Source organism: Empidonax traillii, unplaced genomic scaffold (genome assembly GCF_003031625.1).
Source record: "Empidonax traillii isolate 1590-97213 ecotype Southwest subspecies unplaced genomic scaffold, ASM303162v1 scaffold617:size382775, whole genome shotgun sequence".
In the NCBI taxonomy this organism is placed as follows: Eukaryota; Metazoa; Chordata; class Aves; order Passeriformes; family Tyrannidae; genus Empidonax; species Empidonax traillii.
This window is the reverse complement of record NW_020955810.1, coordinates 205,233-218,715: the sequence shown is the minus strand read 5'-3', so window position 1 is coordinate 218,715 and position 13,483 is coordinate 205,233.

Genomic DNA, 13,483 nt, shown 5'->3' with positions numbered 1-13,483 from the left:
TTTTAAAATGGGCAGGAGTCTCTTGGTCAATGTTAAGTAAACCCACAGGTCAGGATATAAATGAGTAGGTATAAGTGATATAATCTAGAATAAACTTAATAGCTGTTATAAATGTTGGCATGGATTAATGCACAAATATATTTCACAGATTGGAATTAATACAAGGCTTAATTTGAGAAGTGTAATCAGAATAAAGGCGTGGAACAACAGTTTTGCTGTGTAAATGCTTACTCGCCTCCTAATGCATTTGGTTAAAATAGATTAGGATTTTGTTTAAGCTACTTCTCTGATTTATTTTCCAGCAAGCCTTTGAAAATGAAGTCTTGGTCTTTATTTTTCCCTTAAAAGTGGACTGCCTTTAGTGTTTATGGAAAGCCTGTTGTGTTGGGACAGGGTAATGCCATCTTGTCTGATCATTCCTGGAACATTTAATAGAACTGAGTGGTATTTCAAAGCACAGTCTTTGGAGGAAAGTCCTTTACTGACTCATACTGTATATATGATATTCTCTGGTTGAGTGGCTGCCTTTACCATGCCATGCTACAGGTGTGCAATGTGAGGCTTTGAGTCACTAATTGTCTTTTACAGGAGCATTGCAGGGATCTGCTCATTTTCCCCCATTTGAAGCCGTTTCCTCCGGAGCATCCTGGTGATACAGCAATGTAATACCAAGTGCTCTTAGCACCTGCTACAAGCTCCTCCTACAGGGGGCATGTTATGGGGTTTTCTGAGCAGTAAGTGCATTTCCATTTTATGTAACACAGCCTTAATACTGGTCTGAGTGATGCATTGACTTGCTAATAAAACTTGCTACAAAAACTGCTGTTGCCCCCTATCCTCAAAAAAAGAAGTAAATAAAATACTTGGTAAGGGCTTCCCAAGTGTTTGGTGTTTTCAGTCTGTACACTGAGGGTTCTGAAAAAGTTTTGGATACTGGTTTGTTCTTTTTTTCCATGCATGTTTCTCATTTCATGTTCTCAACAGTTGAAACATCTTTTAGTCTCTGAATCTGCTAGAGGGGAAATAAGGAGATCCTTAATATTTCATACTTAGAGCAAATAAGATGATTTGAAATTCTCTGTGTTTCCCATTTGCAGTTTATGTGAGGTAATATGCAATGCACTCTTATCACATATATTGTGATTTGTTATTTTGAGACAAATAGAAAATGAATGTGATTCCATATACACTGTAACTATATTGAATTCAGGGAATGCTTCACATCCAAGTATCTTAACTATTTGCATACCATAAGAGCTAGCACAAATTAAGATGCTGGGAACAGATATTTTTTGGGGGTTTAGTACAGGTCTGGTAATGTTTGAGGCCAGATTTTAGGCTTGCATTCATACCTAGGTGTATGGTAATGTATTGTATGTCCTCACTGCTGTCCCTGTGAGATTTGTGCTCAAATGCTGTTCTCAGTGTCCACGTTAGTCTCAACACAAACTCTTATTTTTTCACCAGTTACACCTCACAGGGTTTACCTAGTTGGGTGGAATATGCAAGTATTTCTGCCTTTTGTATGCCAAAGAGCAGCTGTCAGGTTGGGTTATCTTTGTCAAGCCTTGATGTAGAATGTGAGATGCCTGAGTGATGACTGCTTCATTCCATCTACTGCATTTTCACATAGCAAAATCAAGTTGCTACAATTGATAGCCAGTCAATGCAGAATACTAAGTAACTACATTTTTTTTTGACCATGAAGTAATATTAACTTGATGCAGTGACTCCTGGAAACCAATAAATATCATGTTATGTGGAAATGTGCAATGAAAGGTTGATTTTTATAACACATTATAGAATGTTGAGTCTGAATAAAGTAGCTTATTTGCAAAATTAGTTTACTTTGTATCAATTTGTACTTTTATAACATAGTGTAATAAAAAAAGGCAACGTTGGCCATTAATGTAAGTAGATTCCACGTACTTTGATTAAGAAGCACATTTTGTTGGTTTGTGCTCTGAATATGATTTTTGCAGTCTGTGAGAGTGTTTGCACGGAAGGCACTGTGGGCTGGAATTCAGTAATAGACATTTTGTAAAAGCAGTTGTGAATTAGACAATATTTTTTCTGTAGTTACATTGTTGAAAGAAATTAAACTGGAATACGAAGATGTGTATAATGCACATTGCACTGAATGTCTTGAAATTATATTAATTTGATTTTTGTTGGTTTTTCTTTCTTTCTTTAATTGGTTCTGCCAGTAAGCTGCAGCATATGCCTCTCAAGCTGCTGAATCAGTAATGTGGATCCCAGGGCATTAAAGCATAATGGGAAGGAGGAAAAAGGAAAGGAAGGAAAATAATAGCTAGACAGAACCTCAGAAGCTGTGATGTGATAATTTACTGAGAGGTAAACTTTGAATTATCCACTTTTTGGGAGGCTGGTATATGGAGAGCCCAGATACTCAGATAATTGGTCTTTCAGGTGGGAAGAAGTTGTCCCCGTATGTTTTTGAGAACATAAATTTTGAAAAGTAGATAGAGACTTTGGGTCAAACTCAAAGTATTCAGGATGCTATCTGAAGAAATAGACCAACCAGTCAGTTTTTAAAATCTTGATTATATGTAATAGATTATTTGAAATTCAGATGATCAGGCTTTTTCCTGTAGTTCAAAGGTCCAGAGATTATAAGGTGTTTTTTGTCTCATGAAAATATTAATTCCATCTTTTGCTTATACTTTATGAGAACTTGGGGGAGTTTGTGCACTTACAATGAACTTGAGAGATGTAGTGAAATAGTGTCATGGTAAAAGAATGTGTATCTCCAAGTTTTATTTCCATTTTGTATAGGGTTTTGTTGGTATTTTTTTGAAACTACTTTCCTGTTCACTATATTGAAAGGAAAAATAAAAGGGATACCTTGTTAATATTTTTAATCATGGCTAGATAATTAACCTTGTTTGATAAATGAACTCTGTACAAAGTGCAGCTCTGACTAGAATATCTCATGTAATGCTGAAGATTAATTTGTAAAACATATTCCTTCAGGATATGTTTCCTTTAAGTCACGTAATTTTGTGCCATGAAAATAGAAGACACCTGTATATCAACAAATTTAGACAAGTACCTGATTTTCAGTTCCTGCTGATAGATCTGTGGAAGCTAATACAAATGAAAAACGGCATTGAAACAAAACATTATTTCACCTGGGTACCAAAATCTTCCTCTTTGGCTCTGATTAAGAGATTGTACCATTACCCTCTTTCAACAAGCACCTCCCTGAGAAAGGATTTTAAAAAAAAAAAAAAAAAAGTCTGTTTAACAGTCTATTCCTTGTAGTCAGGCTTGGTACAGACCAGATTTCTCCAAGAGAACGGGAATATAACCAAACTTCTCCACTGATTTCATTAACCTTGAGATTGCTATCGCATTTCTTTCAACTTTATTTGTTATCAAGTAGTAGCATAAAGGTCCATGTGGGATGGGGGTCTGTGGGATCATGTGATTGTGAAGGCATTTCCATTTTACATGAATTGCATGTATGGTAACCATGCAACTGAAGAAATGAATAATTCGATGCTGTCACAGGGAAGTGTTTATATACCTGGCTGATGAACACAAAGGGAGTAGAAACAGATTCTGGCCCAATTCTGATGGGTCCAGCAGTGGGTTCAAAGTCCTAAGAGGGCCAGAAGTGGCCACTGGGAAGGGCAGGTGCTGGTAAGGCAGTTCTGCTGCACCAGGCACCAGAAAGCAGAGGGTGGAGGGCACTGCAGACCAGTAAGAGCAGTTCAGCCCCACACTGATCTGTTTGGTTTGGAAAGGTATGAAATAGCCAAGATTTTAACACTACAAACAGTGGTAAATCCTATCTTGGAAAGTGAAACTCAGAGCTTTGAGAGTTAGTTTCTATATTCCATCAGAAGAGAGTATAAAAGTGACTATGAAAGTGGTGCTGTGAGCAGAATTAATTTTTAGATCCTTAGTACCAACAAGTGGATCACCAAAAGGAAATGGAATGGATGATCCTGGTACTAGATAAGATAAGCTGGGTTTAAATATCTGAACTTTAAAAGCCTTAAAGACTTTGTTGAGGCAAATACACGAAGGCACCAAAGCAAAGATTTCTTTCAGTGTAGTGACCTTGAACAGTCAATTGACCTTATTTCTAACAAACTTCAGCCTCTTTCTTTTGATAGTCCTTCTCTCAGCTGCAGAGGCTCTGGGCTGTATCTCAAGTGTTGTAAACCAAGAATCACTCCTTTGAAGGCTGTCAGCTTGCATCAAGTGAAGGTCTGATCTGCTGTTTGTAGCTCAGCCTCAAACAAAGGGAAGCATTTCTGACATCGCTTGACTATCTCATTTCAAGAGAAATCTAGCAAGGTTTCCAGTCAGTGCCTCCAGTTCATCTTTGGTGTATTTGAGTGAGGTCAGAGCTGTGCTAGAGAGGAATTATCCCGTTGGGTTAAGGGTTACTCTTCCTGTTCAAAAGAGAACACACATTGAAATTAATGCCATGCTGATGCCTGCTTCCTCTGAACATGTGTTGTTGGTTTAATAGCAAGCATTGAACTAAAATTGGATGGCTTCCTTAAACAGTTACCTGCTTTTGTTTTGCATAATCAGTTTCATGCAGTATCCTGTATCTCCTAGCTGTGATTAGAGAGGAAGATGACAAGCACAGTGCCCTATCAGAACTGTGTTACTCCGTCTTCCACATGAAGAAGGGGAAATAATAGGCAGAAATGTACTGTAAGAGCTGAAAATACAGAAATATAAAATATAGAAGTTAAAACAATAGAAGTGTTCACGTGGTTATGCAACTTAGAATGAACATTAAAGGACTAGTATGTAAAGTGAAACAAAATAGGTAAATATTGTGTCAACATTTAAGAGTAAAAATCACTGAGAAATGCTTCTGCTTTGATAGTATAAACCTGTGGAGATTGTTACACAACACACAGGGGGAAAAAAAATAGGATTAAAAACTGGTCTAAGTCCTAGCTACCCTGGTTTGTGCAAGCTGTAATGTGTGAGAAGGCATACTGCCATGTGACCAATCAGACACTGAAATGTCTGCTATTGTCAGAAACGAGCTGTTACATTCCAAACTGGAATACGGCATCCAGAGAAACAAGAACGAACAAACAAACAAACAAAAAAAAAGGAGATTTTTTTGTTTTCATCTACCCCCCAAAAAAACTTCACGGTTCTAACTGTATTTCTGTGTTTTCTTATGAATGGTAATAGACCTCAGAGTAAGAATTCGTTGAGATGGATTTGTCTCTAGCCTGGGTGACAGGCAGGTGTTTGTCAGCGTGGGGCTGTGTATGAAAGATGGTCAAATTAGCTGAGTAAGTTTTCACATATGTCATGTGCCACTGCATTTCCTAAAGTGAAAGATCACTGCGCCATCTCTAAAATGAAGATGCAGAGCTGTGCTGGGAGACCTTGATATGCAGGTGTTACTTATACAGAGAGTGTGAAAAATCAGAGCATTCCCCCACGCGTGGAGTTCACATTTTCAAATTCTAGGAGGATGACCCTGTAATGAGCACTGACTGAGTTCACTTCCAGGATGGTGCCGTTCATAAAGCACTTGTCACGCTCTCCTAGCACAACATAATCAGAGCCCTATGAGTGAGTAATAGCCTTGTATGCATAGCAAGGCAATTTATTATCCTATATGTAAAATGACAACTTCATTATCATTCACTATTATAAAATAGCAGGGAAAGTAGCAGTTCAAATAAAAAGGCAGCTTTTTAAATAAGTCTTTTTACAGTAAGAAAATCCAATACATAAATTCACGGCATGTAACATTTTTATTAATTTACGAAGAATTTAACTTGATGTTCCATGGCACACTTCACTGATGCTTCGTTGTTAGATTTAGAGATAAAAACTTGTAGTGACTAGCTGCACCATTGTGGGTTTTATTCAACCAGCTTTGCTTTTTTAGAATGGCAGAATTCTGCCTCGGTTACTTTGCTGGCCATCCAAGGAACTTAAGAGGCTGTGAAATTCAATGCAACTTTGTAAACTGACTGCAGGTACTTAGTGCTGGTCACAGTGCAGTGCGAAATATTTGACAGATGATTGGTCTCCTCATGGTTTTTGCTGTTTTTTCCATGAGGGCTTCACCATCCATATGCAACAACCAACTGTTGGTTTGGCTCCTGCTGGCAAGCCTTTTCAGGATAAGACCAACTGTTTCTTGTCAGAATAATTATATTTACTCAACTTTCCTGTCATCTATTAATACTTCTGAGAAAATAACCTTTTCAGAATACGTTCATTTGCTTTAGATTGCATGTGCTGATGCCCATCATTTTATAAATCTAGAATAATTGAAAATGAATGATGGACCATGACAGGTAACTCATTAAGTAGATGTAGAATAGATTACGTCACAGGGTGTGATCTGGGTGAGGGTTAGAAGATCTTTCACAATTTGGTGGTGTTACCACCATTAATGGTAACTGGGAAGCAGAGTTAAATACATGGGACAGTGAAACCACAAAGCATCAGATTTACAGAAGAAGGATGGGAACAGCATTAATTTGAAAGGGCTGATAGAACTCTTTTGTTTTGGTTTGGTTTTTTGTTTTTCCCCAGACTATTTTAATGGCTTTTCTGCACCAGTTTTGTTTGCAGAGATCATTCAACATTTTGGCCAGGCCTCAGCCAACACAATTCTGTAATCTAGCCCATGTGAGGAGCTACTTTCCAAGTTTGTTACTAGTTTAATCAAATCTCTTCTTAAGAGAGGGCATTGGCTACTGCTGCAATGCAATTATTTTTTTTGGAAAAACGTGTATCAGAGAAGGTGTTTGCATTTTAATAACTGTTAGGAATCAATAAGGAGTGATCCATATGTTGAAGATAAGACAGAAAGTTGTACTGAACAAGTAAATAAATTTATTATGGCAAAAAATGCCTCCTGTAAATTTTGCATAAAAATAAATTGCTGTATTGTATGAGCACTCTAAGCTGGTAAGTGTCACAGCACCCTTATGACCTGAAGAGAAGTTTTCTGTTGTCCTCTGGTTTAGGTAGTGGGACTAAGGTGGAGGGGGAATGCTAAGAAAGAAACACAGGGATACTTGGGAGCTCCTGCTTTCCAGCAGAGAGCTGTAACTGCTGGACTGTCCTTCTTAAGTCTTTGTCAAAGACAGAGATTTTTGCCAAGATAAATTTCTCTAGTCAGAGAACAGTTATATACTGGAGGGGCTTTTTTTAACAAGAGGATGTACAAAGACTTAAGAATTCTCTCCCTGACCAATTGTATGACACTTTGGATAAATCTTCATATGCAATAATACTCAAGGACCTAAGTAATACATCATATTTGATCTGACCCGGCATAAATCATTTATTCATGATATATCATTCATAACTTGATTCATTGACTCATCTTTAGACAAGACAAGGTCAGTAGAAAAAAATGATTAAGCTTTTTGCCTGCAGGAGGAAGAAGCTTAAACAACAAATTCATCTTCACATCTGACCTCATGAAACTTGACAGAGAAGATTTTAAAAATAGAAGTAGGCTTAGAAAGCCAAGTTTTACTCCCAATTACACTAGTTTAAAGTCACAGTCACTCCACTTACTGTAGAGTAAATGGGAAAGGGCTGTACAAGTCACCAGAATCACTCTGAAGTTCGTACCATCGGGGTGAATTTCACTCTGAAAGAGGGCAGTTGGACATTTAAAGTTGAAAATAATGGGCCTGAATATTTTATTGGATCAAAGATGGCAAGTCTGACTCTGTGCCCAGGCATATAATTATAAATCTGGTAAGATGACATGAAATTTCAGACTAGTCTGAGCCTTCTGGCAGGCTGTGCTACACAGCTTCCCTGATTTACAATCAATGTTTTTGCCTGTGTTACTATTGGAATTTCATTGCAATGCAGTTCCTCCTGAAGTGTCCTTGAGAGCAGCATCTTTAGGACAGGTCACTGTTTTGTTAAATAACACCAGCTGCAAGAGTATTTCATTTCCCAGCGGTGTATCCATGGTCCTTCATGCCTTGACATTTGCCGAGTCTTTCCTCCTAGAAAAGGACAAAATCTTCTTCGTGTTGTATTGCAGGACTGGTAACATTTCTTGTGGGATAATTGTTTTGGGAGGAAATAATACCACACTGCAGGTAAGGTAACGGGGATCCTTCAAACTGATTAAAACTTGTCCATGTGCTTAAGTGTCCACAGGGCACAGTGTTACTCAAATCAGCATCTATGCATTTCTGCTTAAATTAAGCAAACTAAAGCAGTGTGTCAAAATTGAACTTGATTTTCAACTTAATTGCAGTTCTCACAGTGATTGAAGGCCTTTATCAACAAATGGAACTGAAAGGCACGCATAGTGCTAATACAATGAAACCTTAGGAATTATTCTGCTTGTTTTCAAGTAACAGAGGTGGAAATGCTTAATTGTAAAAATAGTTGTAATGAGCATTTTGTATCAATGAACCTGGAAACAAATACAAGCAAAAGACAATGATTCAGTAGGAAAGAAGTAGACTTTAAGAGAGGTGATGGGGGTTGTTCACAGAGGGATTTGGGGAGGCTTTACTTTCTTTTGGGCTTTTTGTATTTCAGACTGTTTTATTACAGAGTAGCCCACCAAATGTTACAATTATTAGTGTGAGCTGCAGAGTCCTTGAGCAGTGTGTTTCCCCTGTATATGTCTGAAAACCTGAGCTAAATAAACTAGGGCTGATCCCACATCTCCAGTGTTCAGTAGCCTTTAAAGTGTCTAATTTCTTCACTCTGTGATTGGGTTTACAGAAAATGTAAATACAGAAAAGCTCAAGGCATGTAGTTATTTTCTTATATCACGGTTCTTAAAAGGAATACTGTTTTTTTAATATGAAAAAATTTAATCAATTTAATAAGTTTAAAGGTAAAGTCAACCTAGGCACTAATATAATTACCACCAAAAATAAATAAATAAATAAATAAATAAATAAATAAATAAATAAAAGAAAAAAGGAGCATGACAACCACAGCAAGTACTCAGAGTCCATTGTTACTAAACCTGTTTACTGTGTGGACTTGCAGCAATGGGTCTTTAATAAATAATCACACAGAACACTCATGATGTATCCAAACCCAGAAAAATAAACGTCATGTTGCTTTGATCATAGAAACCCATTTACATTAAACCTTTTTATTTTATTACAAAAAATTTAATTTCTTGTGCTATGGCTAATGTTACCTTCTTTGTGGTTTCAAAAGACTGGTGTCTGCAATGCAGTATTTCACTCTAGAAAATGTTTCCATCCAAGGCAGGAATGACTATGGATGAAATGGGCAAAAGTCTGCTTTGATATGACTTTCTTCCAGGGGAATAGGAAAACACAGATAGAGACCCTGCCCAGCTCCTCAGGGCTGAGCAAAGAGGGATCCAGGGGCAGTTTGTGCTAGAGAGAGACCAGGAGGTGAACCAGAACTGAATTGGGAAGGTAAAGTTTTCATACATGTTAAAAATACTGCATTTCTGCTCCATCTAAATTCTTTTAACTATACAAATAATGACACTAAAGGAAGAGGAGTGCAGTGGCTCACAGCCCTAACACAATCCCTTAGTGATTCCCTAAGAACATGGGATAGGAGGGCAATGCACTGAATTTGCCACAGCAGGAATTAACCAGCGCTCTTGAAGGGAAAGGACTTTCTCTGAAGCCTTTAGCCTTATATTTGAATACTGTATCTCCTCCTGCCTAATTGTCCCTTTGTATAGATCCTAAGTTTGTACTGAAGTCTGCTCTGTTTTAAGCAAGAGAGACAAATACTTTGTTCAAAAGTAGGCTGTTTGTTTCTGTTCTTCATAACTCGTTATGCATAGATTTCTATTCTGGTGTCATTTAAATCCCTGCAGAAGATTCCTAATTGGTTTCAAGGACGTTGTGACTTGACACTGTTGTAATGATACCTTCCATTATTTCTTTTCTATTTCTCACCCATTCAAATGAAGTGTTACACTGATATTGTTGTACAGCTTGAATGAAATTCCTGCTAAAACTCCACTGGTTTTGGCTGAAGAAAATGTTTCTCGTGATTACTTTCTCCAGCATAAAGCCTTTCATTGTGGTATTCTTTTTGTCAGCGCCTGGGAATGTTGTGGTGAACCAGTGATGTATTTCCTTAGCAAATGTGTTTCTACATTCCAGTTCATTCCCATTTCACCCATTGCAGAATATTCCTATTATGCTTCCTTTCTTTCTGGTGTAAACATTGCATTGACTAACGCAAATTAGTTACTTTGTGGTATTTTACAGCACTAGAATTTTAGACCAAAGTCCTGTTTGCTTAGAATTGAAGATGTTATACTTCCTGAAAAATTACCCGCATACTACCCTTTAACTTGGCACATTTTCTAATTTGGAGACATAGAAGAAATCCATTTTGCAGGTGAGTATTAAATGTATATAATCCCAGCACCAAGCACATCTAGTAATCAGTTTTAAAAATAAATAAATTGTTGTTAACACCATCTTTCATATTGCATTTTTTTAATTAGTTAGAGCCATGCTATAAAGAGAGGAATATATCATTCAGATGTCTGGCTGTATTTCTCAATTGCTGTTAAGAACAAAAACTATTAATACTAAAACATGGTGCTGAACGGATAAGGTCAAATTCATTCTGCAGCTATAGTGACATTATAATTAATAAGTGATCTGTATATGGTAAGAAAGGAGAAAATTGACCCATTAATACACATTTAAAATCAAAGAGCATTTATCTCCTGGCAATTCTAGCACATGTTCAATGTTACATTATTTTTTTCCCCCTCTAAATGAAGGATGGAAAAGCCATTTAAAAACCAAAAGTGGTTGAATCTATGAATGATACTTTAAAGTCTGAAACTTGTGCAGCATTTTATGTCAAAGCAGAACAGGAAGAGCACAGAAGGACAATATCTGGAGCAGCTGAAAGGCTACAAAGATCCGCTCAGACTTTCAGGTTGGGTAAGTGCTTTATCATAAGCAGTAGGTATTATTGTCCCATTATATGTATGGGGAAATTAAGTATAAATATAATGCCCAGAGCTGTTCATGAAAATTTAGGAAAAAACTCTCCAGTCCACTGTTGTATTCACTAGAAGACTGCTTTTCTATATGCCACAGGATGGCCTATGAATCAGAGAGAAACTCTTTAAACCAACAGGAAGGTGCCCACTGCCCTCAAAGGCAGAACCCCCAGAATGGCATGAGTACCCCCATGGAAACACGAGGTTACCACGTAATTTCACAGAGCCCTGTAGGAGGAGCCTGAGGAAAGGAACAAAGCAAAGTCGTACCCAAAATGATCCAATTCAAAGGTGGGAATGCTCACAATTTTTCTTGGATCGGTTCTTCCATAGGAAAAGTACATTTTTGCTGCGCTGAGGTTCTTCTACCGTGCTTGCTGTGGCTGTGCCTCTGTACTTCTGTCCTGCAGGTAAAAATATTAACTGTTCTCAACTTGTTTTCTTTGCATGACATGTGTGGTTTTTACCTTTTTTTCTGGTTGACTGTATGTTTTGATGCACAGTTATCCCAAAAGTCTCTGTGAAATCATCTAACTACGAATAGTCAGGAAATCCTTTTCTCTGCAGTTTATGAACTTCATTAATCGTAGAATCATAGAATCATGGAATCACTGATGTTGGAAACAACCTCCAAGATGATTGAGTCCAACCTTTTGACAGATCACCAGCTTGCCCAATAAACCATGTAACTGAATGTCACAATACAGTCATTTCTTGAACACTTCCAGGGATGGTCACTCCACCACCTCCCTGTATTATTAAAGTGTGATATTTTCCAACATTTTTCCAAAAAGTTAATAGACTCATATCCATAACAGACTTCAAGTGCTTCTGCCAAATAGAGCAAAGTCTTCTGTGCCTACTTCAGAGTTTTTGTCTTACTGTTCCCTGTGGCAAGTTCAGTAACAATTAAGTTTTTCAGAATTGTTCTGTACAACCTCCAACTCAAATATCTAACTCAAAAATCTTTCGGGTTGCACCAGCAAAAAGAATATTACACAACTAAAATCCTTTTAGCTGTATTCTGCTAGAGCTATATTGCCACCATTAGGGGAAGAATGGTTGTAATTTTCTAATATTTTTTTCTTGAAATGATTTAAGAAAAATATTTTTTTTACTGGAAAGACATCAGTCTTAAAGGTCTTTAAATTCATTATTTTTAAGAACTCTTCAATCACCTCTAGGGGATCTAGCTGATAACAAATAAGGCATTTTTTTATTTCTTAATCCATGCTATGAGTATATGCAGGTAAGAACTTTTTGCATTCCAAAATCACAGTAGAAGCAGAAACACTGGCAATGTGTTTTGGTCTATCTCAGATAAAATAAAAGGGAAAATTAATTGTTTTAATTAATTCCCCCATCATTTTGAGTAAGTAATCAAAAATTATATCACTTCTTTCTCTGTGCTTAATTTCATATTGGATCTGCTTTGCCACATTAAATATTTGCTGACCTCACAAGAATTGAGGTGTGAATGAATGTCACCAGGAAATAAAATATCAGCTGACGAGGTCACTACCAAGTTTCAGGGAAGAACTGGCTTGGTCTACAACCAACTGCATCCTCTGTTAGACTGTTGTCTTTCAGGCAAAACAACCAAGAGTCCAGGCAGCAGGTGCCCAAGAGATCTCAAGGAACCTCCTTCTGTAGGTGGTGTCCTTCAGGTCAGTGCAGAAACCTTCTTTCTGTAGGTCTTTTGGGAAAACTTCAACATAAATTTAATTTCCTATAGTAAGTAGAGTCACACAGATAGGACTCCTTCATAAGTATTGTACATTGTCAAGTCAAAGTTGATTTTTGTAGTTGCTTCCCATGACAAATATATATATATAGAGAGAGAGTGTTCATGTAAAGTTTTTACCTTCTCAGTATATTTTTTTTCCCCTGAAAGGCATTAAAATGTGTAAATGAAAGTTGCTACTTGTTTATTGATTTGAGCTTTTAATGTAATTAGCATCCAGTTTCTCTACTAGGTAACAGAGCAGCCAGATTAGGCTGACATTAGGATGAGAGAAGGAACGAAAGGACTTTGTGTTTGGTTTGTATTATTTTTTTTTCTATTTCTCCTTGCTTTCATGCAATATATCTAATTTAGCCAGCATAGGATACTCTCTGAGTTGATCACTACAGAAAAATAGATAAGTAGTGCAAAAGTTATATCTATTAAGTATGGTTTGTTTTATGAAAAATCTATAATCTGTTACAGCTCAGTCTGAAATGGACCAAGATGCATAACATGCTTTATGCAGTCTCTCTTTTTAAACCAGGTATAAATTTAAAATTAAATTGCCTTAGTTTGGTCCATGTTTAATTTTTGATTTTTTAGCTTTGACCAGCCTGCAATTTATAGCAAAATGCAAAGAAAATGTGAACTCCTATTAAACAAAAGCCAGTGCTCTTTTCAGATTCAGTGCAGTCAATGTAGTGATAATGAAACATGCTTGTCATGTACCTTTAAAAATTATCACTCCTTGGTTTCCATCTTTCCAA